The sequence below is a fragment of the Bactrocera oleae genome, chromosome 6 (assembly GCF_042242935.1).
Source record: "Bactrocera oleae isolate idBacOlea1 chromosome 6, idBacOlea1, whole genome shotgun sequence".
Taxonomy (NCBI): domain Eukaryota; kingdom Metazoa; phylum Arthropoda; class Insecta; order Diptera; family Tephritidae; genus Bactrocera; species Bactrocera oleae.
The window spans coordinates 60661333-60685079 of record NC_091540.1 but is presented as its reverse complement, the minus strand read 5'-3'; the positions used below and the strand labels follow the sequence as shown (position 1 = coordinate 60685079).

Below are 23747 nucleotides of genomic sequence, written 5' to 3'. Positions count from 1 at the left end.
AGTTAGAAAAGAAATTTTTAGGCGATTTCTACCTATTAGAAACTAAATGTAGACAGTGAATAATATTATGATGATATGACTTTCACATATATCTACTATACAACCGATCGTTCAGATATGCGACTTTTTGGCTTAACTGCTGCAATTAGAGTGCTACGTACTCTAAATTGGCTAAAACTTTTAGCTGCCAGTAGTAGAGTGTAGACAGTAAAAATCTTAAAGGTCGGAGCAAGCTGACATATAGTTGCCATACAACTGATCAGTTCAGATGTGAGATTTTGTACTAAAACTCTTATATTTAAAGAGTTAGGAACACAATAATTGGGCAAATTTTTACCTATCAGGAACGAAATGTGGACAGTGAAAAATATTGAGAACGCATAATAGTAAAATATAGCTCACATAAAGTCGATCGTTCAGATATGAGATAATCTACTATAACGCATTTATTTAAAGAGCTACGAACACTTAATTTGGTAATGTTTTTTATCTATCAGGAGTAGAGTGTAAACCATGAAAAACATAAATATCGGCGTACTTTTAATATACTTGTATATATATATATGTATATATAGCTCCCATACAATCCACAGTCAGAATCATTATTACTATTTCTTTTTTTTTTACTTCATTAAAGAAATTTAGATATTTTCACAGACACATGCAGCTGTGTTGCGATGGCGTCCAGTTCCTTCGCAGCTTACACGTGTATTATTTTTTTTTTTCATTTTATTTTTTATTTTTTATTTTTTTGTTCAAGAATAAATCACGCACCTAACCATGTGGGCGGTCGTAAACCATTTGTCTGCCACAAATGAATTTGATTGATTTACATAGATAATGAAAGAAAAGTAGTATTTACAAAAACAACAACAACAAATAGATCGCTTGTGTAATTGTTTTCTTAAGCAACAACATTTGCTAGACCTTACAGGCACTACCTGTTTGGCGCACGTGCATGCTAAGTAAGCGATAATCATGCAGCTTAGGCTTAGATATGTAAATATGTAGCTATATATGTATTTATACATATATATGAATTTGAAATTACTTACATATATATGCATATGTATGTGTGCGTGAACATGCATTTATAGTCAGCTTAATGTTCCACAGGTGTTCAAGCGCTTTCTTCGCTACATCTTTGTATTCTATTACAAATATGTACAATAAGTATGTATATACGTGTGTTTACATATGCAACTGTGTATATATGTATAAATGGGTTTCTTAATTCATTCATATTAAAATTCAAGCGCATTAAATTTTTTGCATAATAATAAGAAAATTTTACGATGACCCACACACACACACATACATACACACACATAATATAAATCAATAAATTGTGAACATTTCAATAATTTTATCGCTTGTTATTTATAAAATTATATAGAGAAAAGCGCGTAAAAACGCTGTTGTGTCTTAAGAAGCGCTTGTCAAAAATCCATAAATGTTAATACGCTGATTTTTTTGAATGCATTGCGCGGTGATTTGGCCCAACATAATTTATGGTCATACTGGAACACACCTTAGCTGGTTAGGCGACAGCGCCAGATGTGCGCATATACTCAAATATATATACATACATACATATATAATTCTTTTCAATATTTTAAAAATATTTATTATATGGGTGTGTATGGTAGTGTGTCTTTATAACTTTTTTTTTTTAACGCTTGGCTATAAGCCCAGCACACCTATACACATACTCTTCTACATAAATGCAGTGCTTATACATACATACATATAAGTAGTTATACATACATACATACATATTATCATAATACGCTTATGACTTACTCTTCCAGCTCTTCTTTATGCATTGTCTGCTGTCCTTATAATAAAAACAACTCAACAATTTGACAGGCACAAGATTTATTGACCTGCTTCAAACAAACTTATAAAAAAAAGCTCTTCTCATCTCATAAAATAAAAACCGAAAAATTTTGAAAAGCAATAAAAACATAAAAAAAAAAAAACTTTGTTTTAGTCTGGGTGTTACGAATTTCTTGATGAACTTTATATGCTCTGTTCAGGGTATAAATACCTACCTACATATATATATATATATATATATTATAATATGAACAGGCACATTAGAATTCAAAAATATTGTAAAACACTATAAAATATGAATATACCATATACCAGCGACAGCCACAAAACGGCCGAAAATAGATTGGAAGTTAAAAAACAACAACAAAAACCCATTTTAGAAATTATGGCTAAAAGACAAAATGTATAAGACACACACACTCATATGTATTTGGCATACACACATGCAAACAAGTGTAAAATACATGACAGCTCATGCGAAGAAAAGGGCATGGCATAGCTTGGCGACTGTATTGTTTCACATGCAACATGCAAGTCCCAATTGTTGTTGTATTTGTGCTGTGTAGCATCCCGCCTTTGCATGCACCAACCAAAAGCCAGCCAAGCAACAGTACGGGTCATTCCGTAAATCCTCCAACAGTTCATTATAAAAACGCATATAATTACGAAATAATATCACAATGTCATAACAAAACTATACACCAACACTCTTATATGCCACTTGCTCACACATGCCAAATGAGTTTGTGTATGTGTATGTGTGTTTGTTGAAATTTAAGCCCAAAATGTATTAGAAATTTGTAGCTGTCACACAGTTTAGTTGCAGCGAATGTCAAAAAGTGACCCACATTTTAGTCAAGCGAGGCGGGAGACCAGCTGTGCCGTCCCAAGTGGTGAGTTTCTTGTCTCGAGCGAAAGTGATGGCAGCTGCATTTGGTGTAGGAAGAGTCGGTGGTGCTGATTAAGAAACTATAATAAAAATTTTAATATTATTTGTTTAGCATCGTTGACGGTTTTCCGCTTTACAAAGACTTAAATGGAGTGTGCAGTAAAAGCTTCCACCTCCTAACTATTACGGCTCGCCGCTTATATTCGAGAAGGGAGTGATTTTGTATGGCACCTGTTAACTGTCTTCTTTTACACAGAGTATTATACTACAGGTTGTATGGACAAATGGCAGGATTGTCGATTGTAAGATTCAAAGATCGAATTCTCTCTCTCAGCATCTCAATCAAAAATTCAGACATCTAATTACTCACTTTCCGTTCTTCAACTCAACCTCTACCCATTGCCATGAGTTAGTTGGTTGGGTTAGTGGATTAGTTAGTGGGTGAATTTTCCGAAGAATATAAGCAACAGCTTACTTGCTTTAATTGTCACAATTTCCGTCCAAAATATGTTAGTAATGCAGCAAACATCTCGAGGGCGCGGCTTATGTCGAAGCAGGCGTTGGAGTTTACTTAAATATTTATGTATATTCACCGCGATTAGTCTATTTCCAGCAGTGTAAAAAATAACTATTTATATTCTGAGCTGGGTAGATCAAGTTTGCGTTCTTATAAAGTACATACATACATACATAATGATGAGCTTAATGAGCTGACTCGATTTAGTCACATTTGTCTGTATAATAATGCCAACCAGTCTTTTAGGTTTTGAGATATCGAACTCAAATTTTGCACACGTTCTTTTCTCACCAAGCAGCTGCTTATTTGTCGGAACCACCGATATCGGATCACTGTAGCATATAGCTGCCATACAACCTAACCGATTCAAATGAAGTGCTTATATGGAAAACTTTTTTATTTGACAAGGTATCTGCACGAAAATTGGCATGTTTTATTATCCAAGACAGTGCTATAATCTCCGAATATATTGTTCAGATCGAACTGATATAGCAGTTAGCTGGCATACAGACTGGAAATGCAAGCTCTTGTAAGGAAAAATTTTGATTTAAAAAAAATCTTCACGAAATTTGTCACAGATTATTGTTCGAAGCAACGCTGGAAGCTCCGAACACATTGTTCAGTTTGGATCACTATAGCATATAACTGCCATACAAACTGACCGATAAAAATCAAGTTAAAGAAAGAAAATAGTTAAACTAAATTTTTTTTATTTATTTCATAAATAATTTGACTTCAAACTTAATCTTCAAAGCATCTTCAGTAAAATAAAGTATCTCTTTGAAATTGAGACCATATTTGTTTGCTTTCTCCGCTTTGACTTTCACGATACAACACGCTAGTGAAAATCATTTCAATACAAATTAACTACGTAAATATAAATTTTCTGTAGAGAAAAGCAATAATAACAATTATTTAGTTAAAATGTGCGGCTTTTCTTAATACTATTATTATAATCAAAACAATTTTTATTATTTTTTTTTTTTAATTTAAGTTGATTAGTTAATCCACTTTGTAACAACGTGGCTTAGTGAACTTTGTTCGATTCGATTAGAGTGACTTGGGTCTATCAAATGGAAATTAATGCCATGTGCTTTCTAGCATGCAGCTGTGCTTTACGTTAATCAATTTTGTGTTATAATTGTTGTTGTAATTGTAATTTAAGACCCGCGCGGTGTAACAGACAGGCGCTGATAAGACGCTGAACATCAACTAACGGCCGATATACATATGTACATATATATGTACAAGCATACACATATAATGGAGTATATACATGCATATATATAAATTAATATATATATATATAATATATACATGTATTTATATTTATAAATAATCACATCTGTAGGTATGTTTGTAGTTATGTACTTATTTAAAGGGACAACGCTGTAGATGATATCACCGGCCAGCGGCCATAATGGCTAGCGATTGCGATGAAATGAAATGAAATGTGAAAATTCAAGTGCTTCACTAATAAATCAACAAACTGGTAATAAGTAATGACGAATTATGCGCTCAGCGTTTAAAAATAAATTAATATTATCATGCAGCTGGAACGGCGTAGTCGAAAATAAATGGCGTAAAGATGATTTAATTTTTGCAGCTTTAATTGCATTGTTGTTGGAGGAAACAGTAAAAATTAAAAACCAAAACAAAAAACAAAAACAAAAGAGAAGAGAAGACAGATAAATGTTGAGTGTAGTGTCAGAAATATTTGCTATGTAAATATGTATGCATAAAACGTATGTACATAGATTTAATTAAATAACTGATATTTTTCCGCTTTAATAGTTGGGCGTGGAATGATTGTGTGATTAATGAGCGCAGAATTTATTCTGATAATATGCTTTTTCTATTTTTTCAACTTTCTTGTAGAAAATAAAAACTATTTTGGCAAAATTCAAATCTTTGAAACGAAAAAAAAACTCTGTTCAGTTTCTGAAATATTAAATAAAAAAACTCATAAAATCGGGAAAATAGTGAAATTTTCAATTTCGTATAGCTCTTCGGAAAATTTTTTCCAAATTTTTTTCTTTGGCAGAAATTCGTTTTATGATAAGACAAACCTTTTCACCAAAACTCATTCGATTCGGTGGGGGTCGCGTCCAACTATTTGTCGATTTGACCTGGACTTCTACTGTTGCGACTTTGGACTTAAATTCTTAACCAATGTTGAGCGTTATTGTCAATGATTTCTCTGCAAGATAATATGTATACTCAATATTAAAGCTTAGCTTTCTTTCGGATTTTGTTAAACTAGCTCAAGCATTTGTTCAAGATATTCGATGAAAAGTAATGTGTAAAAGGGTAATAGATGAGTAGTGAGTATATTTTTGCTTTCGGAACATTTAGAGCAGCCATTTTGTGGATATTCGTTACACTTACATATATACATATACTGGTACCTCGTACCTAAGTTAATTTTGACATATCTGTATTTGGTTCATTAGTATGCTGCGCGGTTATGAATAAAAAGTGCTTAATCAATTATTTAGATCAAGCTCAAGACACTAGATTGTTGTAATTCATAATCTAGGAAATGCTCTGGCGTTCTTTATAAATTTTCCGAGTCAATATTTAACTCTAAATTGCCATAAAGTATCAGGCTGTTAACTTAAGATTTGGCGCGATTGGTTAAAAACCGAAACGACTTTGATATACTGATGATGAATGGACATATTTGGTATAGATCAAAAAAAAAACCGGAGTTGACCTTCTCCTTGGCAAGTTGAGCAGATAATTCCAGCTACTCTGCCAGCCATGGACCCGTCGAAAGCTGAACTGCGAAGCTCATGAATATCTAAGCTATGTTCTAGATAAGGCTGGATATAAGCAAACGATGTGTTCCAGCGTCTCTCTCATGCCTACTTCCCTGCACTTTCTACATGTGTCATCGTTAATAATGCCCCTACGGCTTTTATGTGATGCCAGTAAACTGTGACCTGTGACTAGGCCAACAACCGAACCTTTTCGAAACCGTGTGAGTAGAAAGCTTGCATGATTTCCTTTTGCTTCCTTGCACAGGATCTTGACGATCCTGCTTGCTGCTAAAGTTTTGCATTTTACCCTGATCCGCCCCTTGCCTTAGCGAAAAAAACAAACTGAATAGGCAGTTGAGTTAGATCTCACAAGTAACAGATCTTATTGGAGTTCCGCAGAAGCAAGATCTCACAACATCTTTGCATAGTCTCTTAAGTAGTCTATGATATTCATATGAATTATTAAAAAAAATATCTTTGTACTTACAAAAAGTTAATTTTCTAACATTAGTACTTGACATTTGAAACTTATGGTAGGATAAAAGTAATATTTACACTCTGTACAGGGTATATTAAGTTTGTCACGAAGTTTGTAACACTCAGAATGAAGCGTTGGACACCCTGAAAAAAATATATATAAATCATCAGCGAGATGAGCTGAGACGATTTAATCATATCCGTATGTCTGTATCTAGGCGAACTAGTCTTTTTCACAAACAGCCTTTACTCTTCAAGAAGCAGCTTATTTCTCAAAATCGCCGATAACTATTGATATATTGTTTGCTTAGGACCACTATAACATATAGTTGCCATTGAAACCGAATGCTCTAAATCTAGTTCTAGTATGGAACACTCTTGCATTTGACAATGTATCGTAACAAAATTTATCGTTTATAGTAAACAGATAATCCATTTTCTTTGTATACATATAGCGATTCGCCCAAGCGTAAAATATTTGTTGTTATTTCAAGTTTTCTGTTGATTTTACGGCGCTTTAGTTTACGAATTGTGGATTTTGTGTTAAAAAATTATTAAAAATGTGCAGGTCATTTTTATTTGTCTTAAAATAATTTAAAACAATTTAACGCAAACATTATGTTAATCTTAAAAAACAATATTGAAACTAGTAGTTTATGCAGCTTTAAGAATACATGTGTATTTTCTAAAATGGCTACTTTGTCATGCTCGCACAAAAAGAATTGTCACAAACTGTCGACACACAGTTGAATGAACTCATTTAGTGAGCACGACATGTGTAACGAATACACACAGGTACGCACATACATTGAATTTTTTTGTTTTTTTTTGGTTAATATTGTCTGTGCGCAGAGAGTCTTAAATATCCTGGCATGCAGGAATTTCGAGGTATCTCATAACAGTGAATGAGTACAGTGAATGAGGCATTACATGCGACCATAGCGCTGCCAATATGACTACGGACATTTTTCTGCGCAGAAAAAACAAAAAAAAAAAAGAAATTGGAGAAAAAAAATACAGCAACAACACATGTGTACACATATTGGCTGTAGCATATTCATCGTTGCTGGTTTTGTGTGTCGGCGACGCCCCCACTCTAGCACACACACGTTTGTATGTATGCGACAGCCGACCACACAGCGGCTGGAGTCAACAACAGCGGCATGAGCGAAGCAGCCATAAACTCTATACATATGTGTGTGTAACATACATATATGTATGTATCCTTGCCTGCCGCTTTTATCCTGCCAACCACAAAAACAAAACAAAAGTCACATATGAATGAAATAGAAAGAAATGAGCGATGAGAAAAAATGTTATCTTCTACCGTTACACATATACTGCTCTCACTCTGTGCCACCATATGCACGTAAGGCATACCTCTACCCTAAACACATGTGTACCTACAACACAAAATAAAAAAAAACAACAACAAAAAAATCGGCTAAGGGTAGTTTTGCTATTTTTTTGCCATATACCAATTTTTGTTTTGTTTTTGTAATACGTATACTCACATGGGTGGATTTATATGCGCATAAAAAAATATCTAAATCCACACGTATGTGAGCATGTGTGTGCGTTTTGTAGACACAATGCGTTATATGTACGTGTGTATTTATGCGACTATGACCACTCCCGATTGCATGCCACATTTCCAAGCTCCTGCTGACTTCGCTACATTGATCCTGCACACATTTTTTCTACATAACTATATATTAAAGTAAACACTGGCTCAATGATTGTTTGTTATGTGCGTATGTATGCGTATGTGACAGCACCCGTGAGCTGAAAAAAATGTCGTTGCAACGCATTTGTGTTGTTGGCTACTGGAGCGAGCGTTACTGCCGCTACTAACGGCAGCTTTACTGCGCACATGCTTGCTGTCGCGTTATCCTTACACTACAGTTATATTTGTAGCATGCTTGCCATATTTACTTTTTATTGTTGTTGTTGTTGTAATATCTGCTGACTTCGTTACTTTTGTGCGTGTTCACTTGTTTTATCCAACGTCCTTTGTTTGCCTTTAAACCCTCCACTGACTTTTTGAGTTGTTGTTGTTGCTATGCAGTATTTACTGCTGCTGTTGTTGTTTTTGCAGGCAATTTGAAGTGCGTAGCGCGTGTTGCGTGTTGCGTGCGTCTTCATCATTTACGTGACACTGCCATGTTTGGCTTCATTTCCAAGGGAAATGTCTAATAAAAATGATTTATGCTTAGCAGCCATCAGCCAACGGCCAACAACATCGACGTAGAAGCGAGTAACCTTCCACAAATTAGTCGAATTAGAGAGCTTGTTGAATTTCCCAAAGTTTTCCAACTGCTATTTAACATATATAGTTCAGCGGGTATTTGTTTTTAGTTGCCACGTAGTTTTTTTTTTTGTTTTCTTTTTTTTTTGTTTTTGGTGTTTTTCTCTCTTCGAAGTGCGTAAATCGTTAAAGAAAATCGATATTTGGGTCTTTAAGGGAGCCAATTTTTTTTGTAAACGCTTGGGCAGAAACATTTTTCTGTTATTTTGTGCAATTAAAGGTACTTGTTGTGAGCAGTGATTATTGCTTTGCTTTTAACTGAATTACCAAGCTAATTAATTTCGCCGATAAAGCCTTCTAACAGAAAGTGTGGAGGAAAATTAAATGCTCTTAAATGTTATTATCCACTACAATTACAACCGCATTCACATACATACCATGTTTATACCTTTTTGGTGGTACTGCACAACCAATATTCAAGCTTTTGAGTAGCAATCAATCGATTATGCCTTTAGTAACACAGATACAGTAGAGCCTTAGAATACAATATAATACATATTAGGGTGGAGCGAAAAAAAAAAATTTTTTTGCTTAGCCTGAGCGTAAAATTTGTAGATTATAAAAAAAGCAAATTTTTGGACAAAAAAAAATATTCGCTTTCATAGAAACCGTCGTTCCTCTAAGCAAAAATCAGGGACTGTCAATCTTCACATGCTTCTCTTGATGTGAATTTTTTACCAGAAAAATTATTGTGCATAGACAGAAACAGATAATAATCACTTTGTGGCAGATCCGAACTATGAGAAGATAATCAAGCGCCCGGAGCTTCTGGCGCGTAGCTGTCATATGTTGTGGTCTGGACAATGATGAGACACAATTCTTTTGGTCAAAGCTGTCCGCTTTGAGGCGATTGCTTTTTTTAGATGGCCCAATTGTTGCCAGTACAGGTTCGAATCAAGGTTTTGACTGTAGGAGAGCAGCTCAAAGCTCCTGAGATCGAAACAGTGCTAAAATAATGATCGTACTTGATGCTTTCCATTATACTAACGATATTTTCGCTAAACGACTTTGGTAATAGTACAAAAAACTTAACTTAACTTTCCAGATTGAATAGGTATATAGATCTCATATCAAACTCTAAGGGCTTCCTACTTGAGCAACTGATAGTCTTCTCGACACCTTCTAAATCGGTTTATAACTAAATAAAAAATTTAAAAACGTGGCAACCCATAAAAATATTAAGCTAAGCTTCTTAAACCCCATGTTTTGAAGCCTGCTTTGTAAGCAATGGCTCACTTAATCTATTTTATTGAATTAATTATTTTTCTGCCGGTGGCAACCTTTCCCAAATATTTTTAAATATAAGTATTCTTAAACTTTTTTTAGCTTGATACACACATTTTAGTATTGCTTTATCTTATAATTTTATTTTACTTGAAATTTTCATCAGGTGGCAATCCCTTTTGTTTAAAACTATGATGACTCATGCAAACTTAACTAGGCAAGACGTTAACGTGGCTGCATCGCTCATTTGAACAATTTTATTGAATTAGCCAGTTCAAACTGGTGGCAACGCTCGCAACATACTTTTAAGTTTACGGTTTCTTCAACCTTATTAGTTTGATATTGACACTATAGCATTCGCTTGTTTCGAGATTTTTTTATTTGCAAATTTCCAACAGGTGGCAACATTTTTTGTTTAAAATATAAGCATGAGCCATCTAATAAACATATACAAACTCGTTCAGCTTTCACTAAGTTAGATATCAATATAATACGAGCGTGACAAAATTTTGTTGCGCTACACATTTTCGTTGCAGTCGATTTATTTCATTTAGTTAATTAATTTTATTCGATTTTTTTTTTTTGCTATTCTAACGTTTCCGTGAGTCATCGCTGGTGGCGCCCAAAAATGCGAGCTCCGGTTATTTCAAGTAATTTTCGCCGTTGACAATGCATAAAACTAGCAACAATAAAATTGAGTCAATTTCACATTTTAACACTGCAATTATTTGTGACAAATTACTGCGCTGGAGCTGCACCCATTTTCACAGCGTTGAAACGCCACCAAAACAAACTGTTTCGATGTTGCTTGGAGGCAGGCAAATGAGGCGCTGTGCCCAGCTGGACAGCGCCGAAGTCCATCTGAAACGGCAACCGGGGCCACACAGGCGGCTGAGCGACCACTTATGCGCCGAAATCTAACATTGAAGAGCAATAAATCAAGGCAGTTTTATAGCTTTTCCGTGTTAATTCTAAATGGCAGCACAAAATTGGCAAACTGAGTTAGAAACTCTTTGGTTTATTGACTGGTCGAACATTTTGGCGCGCTTACTTACATATACTTTTCTGGTGTAGTGTGCGCTAAACTGAATGCAAATCGGTTATGTCTGGAATTGGAAATTGTAAAAATAAAATATAATATAAAAGAAGTCGAGAGCGTTTATTGACAACTAGCTCACAATCGCCGGCTATTTTTAAAACTGCGCAGCGCAAGACCCCAGGGGGCAGTATGTTTGTTATATAGTATACATATATGTATGTTCTGGTGTATGTGTAGTCCTGTTGAACGGGGTACGCGTACAACTTTATTGACACAGCTAATTTTGATTAATTGAAGAGTGCGAGTGCGATTGCGAGGGAGGCATGTCAGCAGCAATGTGCCAAGCGCGCTGTGGTCGGTCGCACGGCGCAGCGGAGGGGTATCGCTGAATTGCAGAAATTTGTTAATTAAATGCGCTGGAATTTAGCTACGTTTCGTTTATCTTTTTTTAAACATATATAGTATATGCTGTACATATGTACATACATACATGCCACTTTAATTGTGCAATGGTCAGTGGAAATGTGTTGAGTGATTGGCAGCCTGTTGCTGGCACTGATGTTGCGAGCAAGAAGTTAACAGATATAATACATACATATAAGTACATTAATTGTATATATACATTTGTACATACATATGTGCGGTGTTTTTTATATAGAAAAAGTTTTTGCAAACCCAACAGTCAATTGCAGAGTTTTTGACATATGACTGATCCATTTCGGATGGCTAGTGTAGCGAGTTTGAATTTTTTCCATATTTGTTTGTTATTTTATCACTACTCATGCCTCTATGATCTAAGCTGCTCAATTTTGAATTCATAAAAGAAGTACTTAGTAATAATTAGAGCATATTTTGGCAGCTTTAAAATGGCGTTCCCAAATTTGTGTGTAAGCGATTTTTGAGAAGTGTTTAATTTGTAATTCTATTTTGCTTGTTATATAAAAAAAAAGTTTTTGCAAACCCAGCAGTCAATTGAAGTGGGTTTATCACATAACTGCTCCATTTAGGTTGGGTACTGGTCCGATTTAGTATAAATACTTTGTTATATTTTAACTTCTTATGGCTATATGTGTGGCTTAGACATAGTTTTTGATCGTGAAGTGTGCCGTTTAGTAAAAATTTGCTGTATATTTTCGCAGCTGAGTCCCTAAATTTTTGAAAATTTTATTACTACCCATGCCGCTATGAGCAGTTTGGATGTAGTTTTGAAATGTTAAGTCGGCCGCTTATAGAAAATTAGTAGATATTTTCACAGCTTTGCACGTAAGTCGGCAAATTTTTTTTTAAATTAATTAATTTAATTAAATAAATATGTATTTTTGAGTAGTAATTAATCTCTAATTCTGCCGTGAAAATTTCAAAATAATATATATTTTTAAAAAGTGATCAATATGAAATTATGCCGTGGAAAAAATTAAATTCATAGACAACTTCGCACAAAAAATTTAAATACATACAAATTTATACAAATTTCTGTACATAACCTACACCTAAAAGCATATTTTCATAGCTACACATGCGTTCAAGCAAGTGTTGTGATATTAATATTATAAATTCTAATTTTTTTTTGTTATTATTATTCATGTTCTCGCTTTTGTTTTTATGTCTACGAACTCTGTGTCTATCAACATACAAACAAACACACTTATATGTAGGCGTACATGTATGTATATATATAACATATATAGATACATACCCGACATGGAATGCGGTGGCGGCCGCCTGTCATTTAGCAATTTTTAGCCTTTTATCCACAATGAGATGGCACATTAACATAAATGGCAGCGAAATGGCGCGCAAATTTGCGACACAGCAGTAAAACGTGGTGAAACAACGCACGGTTAAGAAGTGAAATGCCAATAAAATGCCGTGTAAAAAAATTACGCATCCATAAAATTTATGCTGGGCTGGCGGGCGGGCGAGCAGCGTTTATACCTATGTATGTGTATGCCTATATTTCTGAGTGTGTGTCTTTGATGTCTTGAGCTTGAAATATTTGCCATTTTTTCATGTTATTGAAAGAAATATATCGGAAGATTGGAGTAGACCGCATACTTGTAAACTTTTTTTGGACCAAATGAGTTCAAATAGCAATAATTATTGAAAAGATTTCCATAAAATACTGCCGAATTGTTTCTGTAGTACAAATTACGCTTCAGAAGCTCATAATTTCGAATAATTTTGAAATTTTAGATTTTTTTTCAGCTTTAAGCTTTTGGAGCTTTTCCCCCTAGCCTCACTTTGCGCGGAAAGTATCTCGAATACTTGAAATGAAGAAATTTCGCATACTTGAAAAACTGTCTTTGGTGCAAAGTGGCTTTGGAAGCTTTTCTGTTTTAAGCTTTTGGGGCTTTAACCCCAAAATCTCAAATAATGAGTTAGGGGTTGTTTACTATCCATGTTCCGGGCATCATAAGACCGTGTATGTATATTTTTTAACAAAGATTCAAAACATTATGCAGAGACCAGCAAAGATACGCTTAAAGCCTACCCGTTAGAAAGAGGCGACGAAAGCATTTGATTTGGCTGCGTTTGAGGGTATTTTGAAACAATTTTCAACTCTATACGAATATTTTACTCTAGAGAGGACTTCAACCAAACCGAACGTTAGGGGACTGAAAAGCTTAAAGTTGTTTGAGCTTCCATCCTAACCTCATTTTGTGAAGAAAGCGTTTCGAATACTTAGAATATCCCCTCTGAAGATGTTTGATATCCACATTCCGGGCATCATAAGACCATATAAGCTTTTTTTTATAAAGGATTCCTTACAACTGATATTAAAAGATAGATATATAGGCAAGTTTGAAGACCACTCTTTAGAAATAGACGACGGAAACATCTGATTTTGCTACTCTTGAGGATTTTCGGAACCGATTATACATTATACACTGAAGGGAGCATCATCTAACGTTGGACTAAATCTTATGACTTCCGTAAAGATATTTGATAACTAACTAGAGACCTGCAGTAAACAGATAATAGTTTTATTAGAACCAAGTAAAGCTGAATTTTTCATTATTTAAGGTTTTCAGGCTTCCAATAAACACTAACTTTTATTTGTTGGTTTAATGAGTTTAAGATCAGTCTTAACCTCAAGCTACAACTTCAAGTTATAAGTTTTCGAACACTTCACTAACCTATACCTACCATATAGAGAACAAATTCTAGTTATGTTTTGGTAGTTGAGAGTTAACAACTTCAAATTGAGTTTCTAATAAACCTCACAATAAGGATCTAATTTGTTGAGGATAACCCTTGAAAATATCAGTTAGCCATATAATAAGCACCCAGAGGACATTAACACACACATAACCAAGTAGAACCCAAATTTATTTCTTGCTGAAACAATCAGCTCAACAGAATTCTTTAAAAATTAGTAGTATAGTGACATAACAATAACAACAGCAAAAATAACAACAACAAAAAAATCTTACATAAACTAAAATTGAAATTAATATATCAATCCAGCACTCATCCATCTTGTCACACCGCCAATTTTATAAACATAAAGTACCGTTACTTAATTTTATAGTCGCTGAAATAAACTTTTGAAAAACACAAACAGTTCGCTAAAGACACACGCCAAGCCAACTAAAAAGAAGAAGAAGTTTTGGTTGGTGCGAAAACTGTGCTGACCTTCAAAGTAGCATAACAATAATGTGCATACATTATTATAAACTTTATAGGGCAACAACAATAAGAACAAAAACAAAATCCGATAGAGTTTTAAGCACAAGAAACGTGGCAGTGAAACTTTAAAATGGTTATTCATGCCAAGCTTTGCATATATACCTAGTTACATATGTATATATATTTATGTATGTATGTATGTATATGACAGCTATAGGTATATATGTTTGTGTGTATATATATACTTATGCATATTTACGCCAGCAGAAACCAAGAAGGCGAATAGCCAATCGACAGCAACTTATGCGCCGGTTCATATTAGCCATCAAGCAGCTTGAACTGCTAGATGAAACAGGTTGTTGTTGTTGCCGTGCTGGTGATTTGGGTTTTCTGATATTATTGCCATTTATAATAATAATAGAATTTTTAGCTTTTACTTGTTGCTATTGCACATCATATACTCATATACATACATATGTGGGGGGATATTAATAAGTACACAGCTAATCACTTAGAAGAGCGGTACATTAGGACGGATCGAAAAACAAGTTTAATTTATTTTTCATACATAATGTTAACATACTGCAAAAATACCATCTGAAATAATTAATGCGGTGAAGTCATTAATTTTATAACATAGAAAAATGTCTAATCTCTTTGATCTTTGATTTTGATCGATAAGTTTGTAGAGCAACTATATGCTATAGTGATTCGATCTAAAACATTTTTTCGGATATTGTAGCGTTGACTTGAGCAATACTCTATGCCAAATTTCGTGAAGATATCTTGACATATAAAAAAAATTTCCATACAAAAACTTGATTTTGATCGTTTAGTTTGTATGACAGCTATATGCTATAGTGATCCTATACCGGCAGTTCTCACAAATGAGCAGCTGCTCGGATAGAAAAGGATGTGTGCAAAATTTCAGAGCGATAGCTCAAAAACTGAAGAATTAGTTGGCGTATTCACAGACGGACAGACACATATGACTAAATCAACTCAGCTCGTCACGCTGATTATTTTTTTCTATAACTTGAAATATATTCGATGTTTCCATCTGAGTTTTACAAACTTCGTGGCAAACTTAATATACCCTTTGTAGGGTATAAAAACGCGACATTTTATGATTTTGAGGCGATATATTGTATAAAATTTTAAAAAATTTAAAAATTGAGGTTGGACTTTGAACGCGTCGACTTAGCAAAAAATCATTGCGAGCCTTTTTTGTTAATCGTTAATTTCCCTACAATAACAAGTTTTCATTTTCACTATACAATAATTTGTTCGAAAGCATTAAATATCCAAACAAAAAGGAAAAAATTATATTTATTTTTTGGACCACCCTGGGAGTACATGTGAGGTATGTGAGCGATTGGCGGCAAACGTCAGCTAATCATTCATACAAGTCACTAAATCGCTATGAATGCTTATTTGGTTTTAAGCGCTGTCAGTAGTTGCCAGATTATGATTGATATGCATATACACATATACATATGCACATTACTATATGCTGGAATATACATATATACATATATATACAAGTGCATAAAAACATTTATAAGAATATCTTAACTTCGGCTATCATCTGTGGTTCAATTCTTTCTCGCAAATGACCATGCATATATTTATAATACATACATAAGTATTATATATGTATGTATACACAAACATACACATATCACTTCTTCTTTTTTGCATTATCGTCTTATTGCCGTTTGTTCATATCGCAAGCACTTGTTTTGCCAATACTTCTTTTTTATTCTTTTATTACTCTTATTATGTACTTCCCACCGATTGCTCATGCTTATCGTAGCAAAATTAAAAAAAAAAAAAACAACATGAAGAAGAAGCAACGAAGCAATAAAAACAACAAGCAGTGAACTTAAGCGAACAAAGCCTTGCAATCGTTCTGTAATCGCTACTGCAGTCGTGTGCAGAAAACCAACAGCGTACCGGCCATTAGAGAGCTACCTATATAAGAATTAAGAGTCATCATATGCTTCCTGTTTCCTTTGCGCCATCATTCATCGGACAAAAACTATGAATTTGGCTCGAAGCAATTTTTTACTATCCTTCCTTATTTGTTGGCTGTCACTGGCTTGATGAATGTTGCATTATGGTGAAAGGGCCTGTAGGAAAAAAATGCTGCGATACATTATCGGTTTATATCACGAAGTTATGGTAACTTTTAGAACTAGCTGGAAGCTATTGAAATTTTTAGTACAACAAAGTTAGTAGTAATTATTTTAGAGCATGTCTGTATTTATAATTGAGAAATTAAGTATAAAGCATTTCAGATTTTCCTCACAAATATTTCTACCACAAATACTAAACATAGCTTAGGATATTAAAACATAGCATACTCTACTTGAAAGCGTTAAAGCTATATTTAGTACTAAACTGAATGATGAAAATTGTATGAAAAATTTCTGAAATTTAGTACTAAAAATTTATTTAAAATAATTAAACAAATAGCTTATGTGAGTTGTTGTCTATAAAGCAAGTTAGTGGTTTTTAAATGTAAACCGCCCTATTTAGTACTAGTTATGAAAGTAAGGATTTCAAATGTATAGCAAGTACTAAAAGTTTTAAATTGTCTATTTTTAAAATAAATCGTTAAAATTAGTAGTAGTTTTAAATATTTTCAAAACTTATGAGTAGTGTTGTCCTTAATGTAGTCAGTTTTAGTACAAAATAATAGCATTTATAATGTTTAGAATTTCGATTGCATAAGTAAAGATTATGTGAAAACAATTTAGTTAAGCTAGTTTATTCCAATGGAATTTTTCATTTAGTACTAGTTTTCCAAATTCTGAATATAATTTAGTGCTATTTCTTTTGTTTTATTATATATACATTTATATAGCATATATATACATATGTAAGGGCTACATATATTTAAGTTTTGTATTCCAAAAATGTGAAAAAATTAGTACTAAACCACTAAGAATGTAGGTATATCTAAGGTCTAGTAAAACTAATCCATTATTTGTACCGTATATGCCCTTAGTATCTGTAACTCGCATTTTATAAGTGCGATCGGGATACGCTATATTATGTTAGAGAAATGAGATTTAGTACTTCTCAGTTCTGTTGACTCAATATTGTTTGAGTACGCGTCAAAGATGGTCCCCAACTAAGTACTAAGTAAGGTACTAAGTGTTCCAAAAATGCTCAATGCAAATTAATAATTCAATTTTATACAAAATAAATGTAAATTACTAAACAAAATTTAGTACTAAATTCATGTCTACTACAATTTCTTATTAATATTATTGAAGTCATACTATATACTAAATTTTATTTTAAAAAAATTTCTAAGTGCGTTATAGCTCTTGCAAAAATTAAATAAGTACATTGCTTTAATTTAGTACTACTAGACTGTATGCTCAAATTTAGCACTAAATTGATTTACCATTTATGCTACTTACTATTTCCCTCAATCATTTTTTTACGTAATCCAATTTAGTACTGTTTGACTCTGTACTAAAATTTAGTACTAACTTTTTTTACCATTGTGTTTGCTATTATCTTCAAGTGAAGCACGAAAAATTTCTAAAGCTGTTAAAGCTGTTTTTTTTTTTTTGCTTATTATGAAACTGGTTCTAATGTGCTAGCATTTCCAGCAGGGCTACTTCCACTCAGCTTCGTACCAAGTAAGTTGATTTGCTTTGTTTCCGATACCTTCAAACTGCTGCTAAGCATATAAACTTTTTGCTTCAATGTAGCTCGCTGTTGCCACTCGTCTGTAGTACATACATATGTACATAGATATGTGTACATTCATATATGTACATACATATGTATATACTTATGCAAATATATAGGCAAGTGTCAAAGCATCAAAATATAGCTCGAAAAGTAAGCGTTACGGCTAAATTAAATATAATTTATGAATATTAAGTAAGAAGTGACATAAAAATATTATAAATAAAATTAAAGCAAATTTAACAGTAATTATATTTTATTTAATAACACATAAAAGTGAGGTTATAACAAATAATGCTGTGCTATTTTTAGCAGCAGTTGCAGTAATAAGTGCGAAATTTATATTTCTGGTGAGTTGACCGCAGGAGATAGATATTTTTATATATTTTTCTGTCTACTTACTTACTTACATATGTATTATATTTATATTGAACAGTGTATGCAATGAGTTTGCTAATACAACATATTTGTATTTACGGTATATATGCTTGCACTTGTGTGACACAAAAAGAGCATTGACTATAAATCATTTTTCACTGAGTCAATTCACTGTTAGATTTGTCATCGTTTATTTGAAAAACAAAAAAAAAAATTTTACATTTATATTTCATATTTAATGAATAGGGTGTGCTAATACTATAAATGTATGTACACACTTACTACTTAGGGTGGTTAAAGTTTAATTAATTTAAGGCATATTTTAGTATTGTTCATGAATTTCATAACTCGCTCACAAAAAAAAAACATTTTTCAACGGTGAGGTTTACGAAAAAATTATAGGAGACTATTTTTGTAAAGAATTAAATTGTATGCAATTTTACGAGGTAAGATATTTTTTTTCCCGCAAGTAGATACTGAGATATGAATTTTTCTTTCCAATAAGCGAAACCGAAACGGAGTGACTTCCTATTAATATTAAAATAGATACTTTTTAAAATGTCTACCAAGCAATCATTCAGAATATAAAGCAAAAAGTTATAATAAAATTTTATTTAACCAACCTAATGCTCGAGCTATGAGCTGAGATATGAATTTTTCTTTTCAATAATAAAGAAAAAATTTGAAACTGAAAAGCGAAGGAACTTTTTATTAATATTAGAATAATATTTTTGAGGCGTTTTAAATTTTTAAAAAAAAAATTTATATTATTATTTCTGTTTTAATTTTTTAAATTTTATCTAAATTGTTTTTATATATTTTACTATTTCAAATTTTATCTTTTTTTTTTGTTATAAATAATTTTTTAATAAAAAAAATTTAATTACAAATACAATACATAAAATGTTTAATTAAAACAAAGTCAACCATATATATGTAGAAACGCTCAATGTTAATAAACTCATTTAAAAAAAAAAATCTTTTAAAATAATTGCAATACGTGCTACAAGTAAAAACTTTTTAAAATCATTTTTCTAATTTTTTTATATTTTTTTGCACAATTTTATTTTTTTTTATATTATATTTTAAGTTTTTAAATTTTATTTTAGCAAAGAATTTTTCAGAGTATAAATAGAAAAAATAATCGATTACTTTTTAACCACTCCAACACTCATGTGAATATTCTTGTTAAAAAAAAACATTTTTTAAACTGAGTTATAACAAAAATATGTTTTATTGTGCTTATTATTTCTTGTATATAAATACATATGTATGTTTGTAAAAATGTATATTCTCCAGCACGCGCTCACTTTCAAACAACTTGAGACCTCTAACCTCACTTTATTTCACTAATACTTAAATAAAATATTGAAATAATTTAATTAACCGCTATTTTTTATTTTTATTTTTTGCAGCCGCTAAAACACTGTTGTTGATTAATGATGTTGGAGTTCTGTTCATTAAATGTTGTTCTAAGATGGTTTTGGCATGACTAACAACTGATTACGAGTGAGATGCGAGCAGCAACGAGTGTGAGTGCTGATGACAACAAGCGAAATTGATGGATGCAAAGCAACAAAGTAACAAAGTAACGATTATATTGCAAACATATCGATAGCAGGTGAGCGGATAATTTTAGCCAAGCAAATATAATATCTTGCGCATACATATGTATTTACATATGTACATAATAAGTGTTATGTATTCAGTATTTATGTATATGCAATTACATGTACGCTCAGCTGCGAGTGCGAATGCTTTAGCCGGCTGTAGGAGGGATTCTTATTGGAATATTTCTGGGGTTTGCTGAAAACTATGAAACTAGTTTGTATATTTATAACAAAATTTTTGTAAAAATCACTCTAGGATGTTGAAAGACTTAATTTCAAGGGCAAAAATGAGATAACATATATCTATACATAATTTAAATATGCGCTTTTAATTGTAATGAGCTTAGTGAAAATAATTTATTTAAGTTTTTTATGGTTTATTTTATTTCATTTTGAAAAAAAAAACTAACGTTATTTAAATTTTTTTATTTTTTTTTATATTTAGCTTTAACTTTTTTTTATAAAATATTTTTTTAATAAAAACAAATTTTAATCAAAAGTTAATGCAATACATGCTACAAACAGGCACTTTTCAAAATAATTTTCAATTTCATATAATGTTTGTAAGTTTTTGTACACTATTTAAATTTTTTAAATATTTTTTATTTGTTTTATTGTGTTTTAATTTTTTAAATTTTATTTAAATTGTTTTTATGTTTTTTACTATTTCAAAGTTCATTTTAATTTTTTTTATAAATAATTTTTTAATAAAAAAATTTAATACCAATTACAAGACATAAAATGTTTAATTAAAAAAAAGTCAACCATATATACATATGTAGAGACGCTCAATGTTAATAAACTCATTTAAAAAAAAATCTTTAAAAATAGTTGCAATACATGCTACAAGTTAAAACTTTTTAAAATCATTTTTTTTAATGTTTTTGCACAATTTAAATTTTTTTATATTTCATTTTAAGTTTTCAACTTTATTTAAAATTTTTTTATATATTTTTTTATAGTTTCAAAATTTAAATTTAATTTTTTTTTACTTTAAAAAATATTAAATATTTTCATTTAAAAAATACAATATAATAAAATTAAATATATTTATAAAGAAACTTAAAACGTTAATAAGCTTATTTAAAAAGAAGTAATTTTGATTTGCTTTAACAAAGCTTATTGCAATACTTGCAAAAGGTAAAAACTTTTCCAAATAACTTTAAAAATTTGTAAATAAAAAAAAAAATTATGTTTTGTATATTTTTTTTTAATTTTTATGTTATTAAATTTGTTAATATTTTTTTACACTATTTAAATCAAAAATAAAATAATAAAAAAAAATTTTTAATTTTTTTTCTATATTTAAAATTTTTTTTTTAATTATAACAATTTTTATTTTTTTTGCTTTTAGTGTGTTAAGCAACAATTTGCGTACTGATCTCAATGTTAATGACCGCAATTGTTTGAAATTCAGGCAAATCGTTTATATACATACATACGTACAAGTAAAATACAATGAAATATACATATGTATATATATACATACATACATGGCATTCTTTCTAAACTTTCATAGCAACAGTTCTGCTTGATCAAGCACGACCAAATAGTCATAGACCTACATACATACATACTTACATAAAAAGATATAGACATACATACAAGTGACTCTTATATAGATACTTATATAGCACAAAAATCCATATGTATCGATGTAAATGCATACATATGTATATGTTACGATTGCATACATACATATCTATGTATTTCACCTTGTCCATTGTGAAGATCTTTGGCTGTGTACTAGCTACCAACAAGTATTTCTACTTGAAATTTAAGCTAGGCTATGTTAAATGGACCCAATATTCAGGTACAAAATTTATTGCCGACATACCTTGTTTCGACTAAATGCAGTTCAAGCTACTAAATACTGAGGTAATGGTACTCGTTAATGCTAGTAAACAAGCAATTACATTTAAATTAATTTGACTAATGCTGAGCGCTAATCTGCTGCATGGGTGATTAGTTTGTATATGTAAATCAAAATTGGGTCCAAATATAAGCATAAACTTACATAAGGGTGTAATTTTGGGAAATTAGATAAAATATAGAAAAGGTGGGATATTTTCAGAAGTATCAAATTAATTTGTCTTAGATTTATTATTGCTTTCTAATATAGGCCAATCTATCAAGGTATTGGAGTTATTTGGCATTATAATCGTTAGAAAGCAAATAAATGAATTTCAAAAACTGGCTAAAATTTTAATGTAAACCTCAAACTCAACACTTCTAAGCAACCGCTTTCAAATTCATTTAGCTTGGTTAGACACTATATCGAATTGTTCTTCACTACAGTACTTAGCGTAGCAATTACTTGACTTATGATGTCTATACTCGTGTTCGAAAAAAGTTGCGATTAACAGGCTCGAAAAAGTGTGGGATATCTCGTAGACACGTTATGCTGGCGCTTTTTAGTGGTTCAAATTTAAAATTCCTGTTAAAACTTTCTACAGAATTTCGATTTGCTACTACTTAGCCAAACCTCTTGGCAGTATCAAGTATATGAAGGAATTTTCGAAGATCTGGTGGGCAGTTTCAGAAATTTTTCCATCACAAAAATATACTCAGCTCTCCGACAATATCCACCAAGTGCTTTAAGAAGTACACCTGATTATTTTAGCTTCGGTGCAGCCGAAGTTTACGTTTTTCTTGTTATTGTGCTCATTTCAACTCCCCGCGCGCTTGTATCAACTCAAAGCCACTCCACTTCCCGCATGTGTGCCGCCTTGCATTATCATTAAAATATACTGTGCCGTACAAAGTGTAAATTACTGTTTACTGTTTGCTTTTCTCAGCGCTACTGTTAACCGAAAACAACAATAACAGCAACAACAGCAAAAAATATATGCATGAGCAAGCAAATAGTAGCAAAAACAAAGGCAGAAAAACCATATCGCATGATGTTCAAATACGAGAAAAATCATCAAAAGTTAAAAAACAACAAAACAACAACAACAGCAGCGCAAATAAACGAAATGAGAAAGTAAGTTTGTTTTTGTTTCTTGCTGTTGCTGCTGTTGTTATTATTACTGCCACTAAGTGCTTTGGTTGCTGCTTGCTGCTTTTGCTGCTGCGGCTACTGTAGATACGCGGCACGAATGGTTGAAAAAAAAAAACAACATTTAAAATAACAACAACAACAAATATGTGGCATACAACAAGCAGCAGTGCGGTGAAATGCAGTTTCAGAACGGAAAAAATGCAAGCAATGAGGCACAACTTGCAATCAAGGCTGTAGATTGTTGTTTTTGTATGTATGCATGTATTTGTGGCATGCTACCATGCTGATATGTGCACTGTTGTTTTTGGTACATAAATGAAACGCTGAAAACGGCAAAAGATGCAGAGAACGCTAGGCTA

General features: G+C 32.0%; 1 long non-coding RNA gene across 1 annotated transcript in view; it reads left to right on the top strand.

The window, feature by feature from the left end:
- LOC138857847 (uncharacterized) overlaps positions 1-20721 on the top strand; it is a 31962-nt gene extending 11241 nt beyond the window's left edge. Inside the window, exon 3 of the long non-coding RNA XR_011397052.1 lies at positions 20190-20721. This is a non-coding gene — a long non-coding RNA (uncharacterized lncRNA). The remainder of the gene's footprint in view (positions 1-20189) is intronic.
- The last annotated feature ends 3026 nt before the right edge of the window (positions 20722-23747 follow it).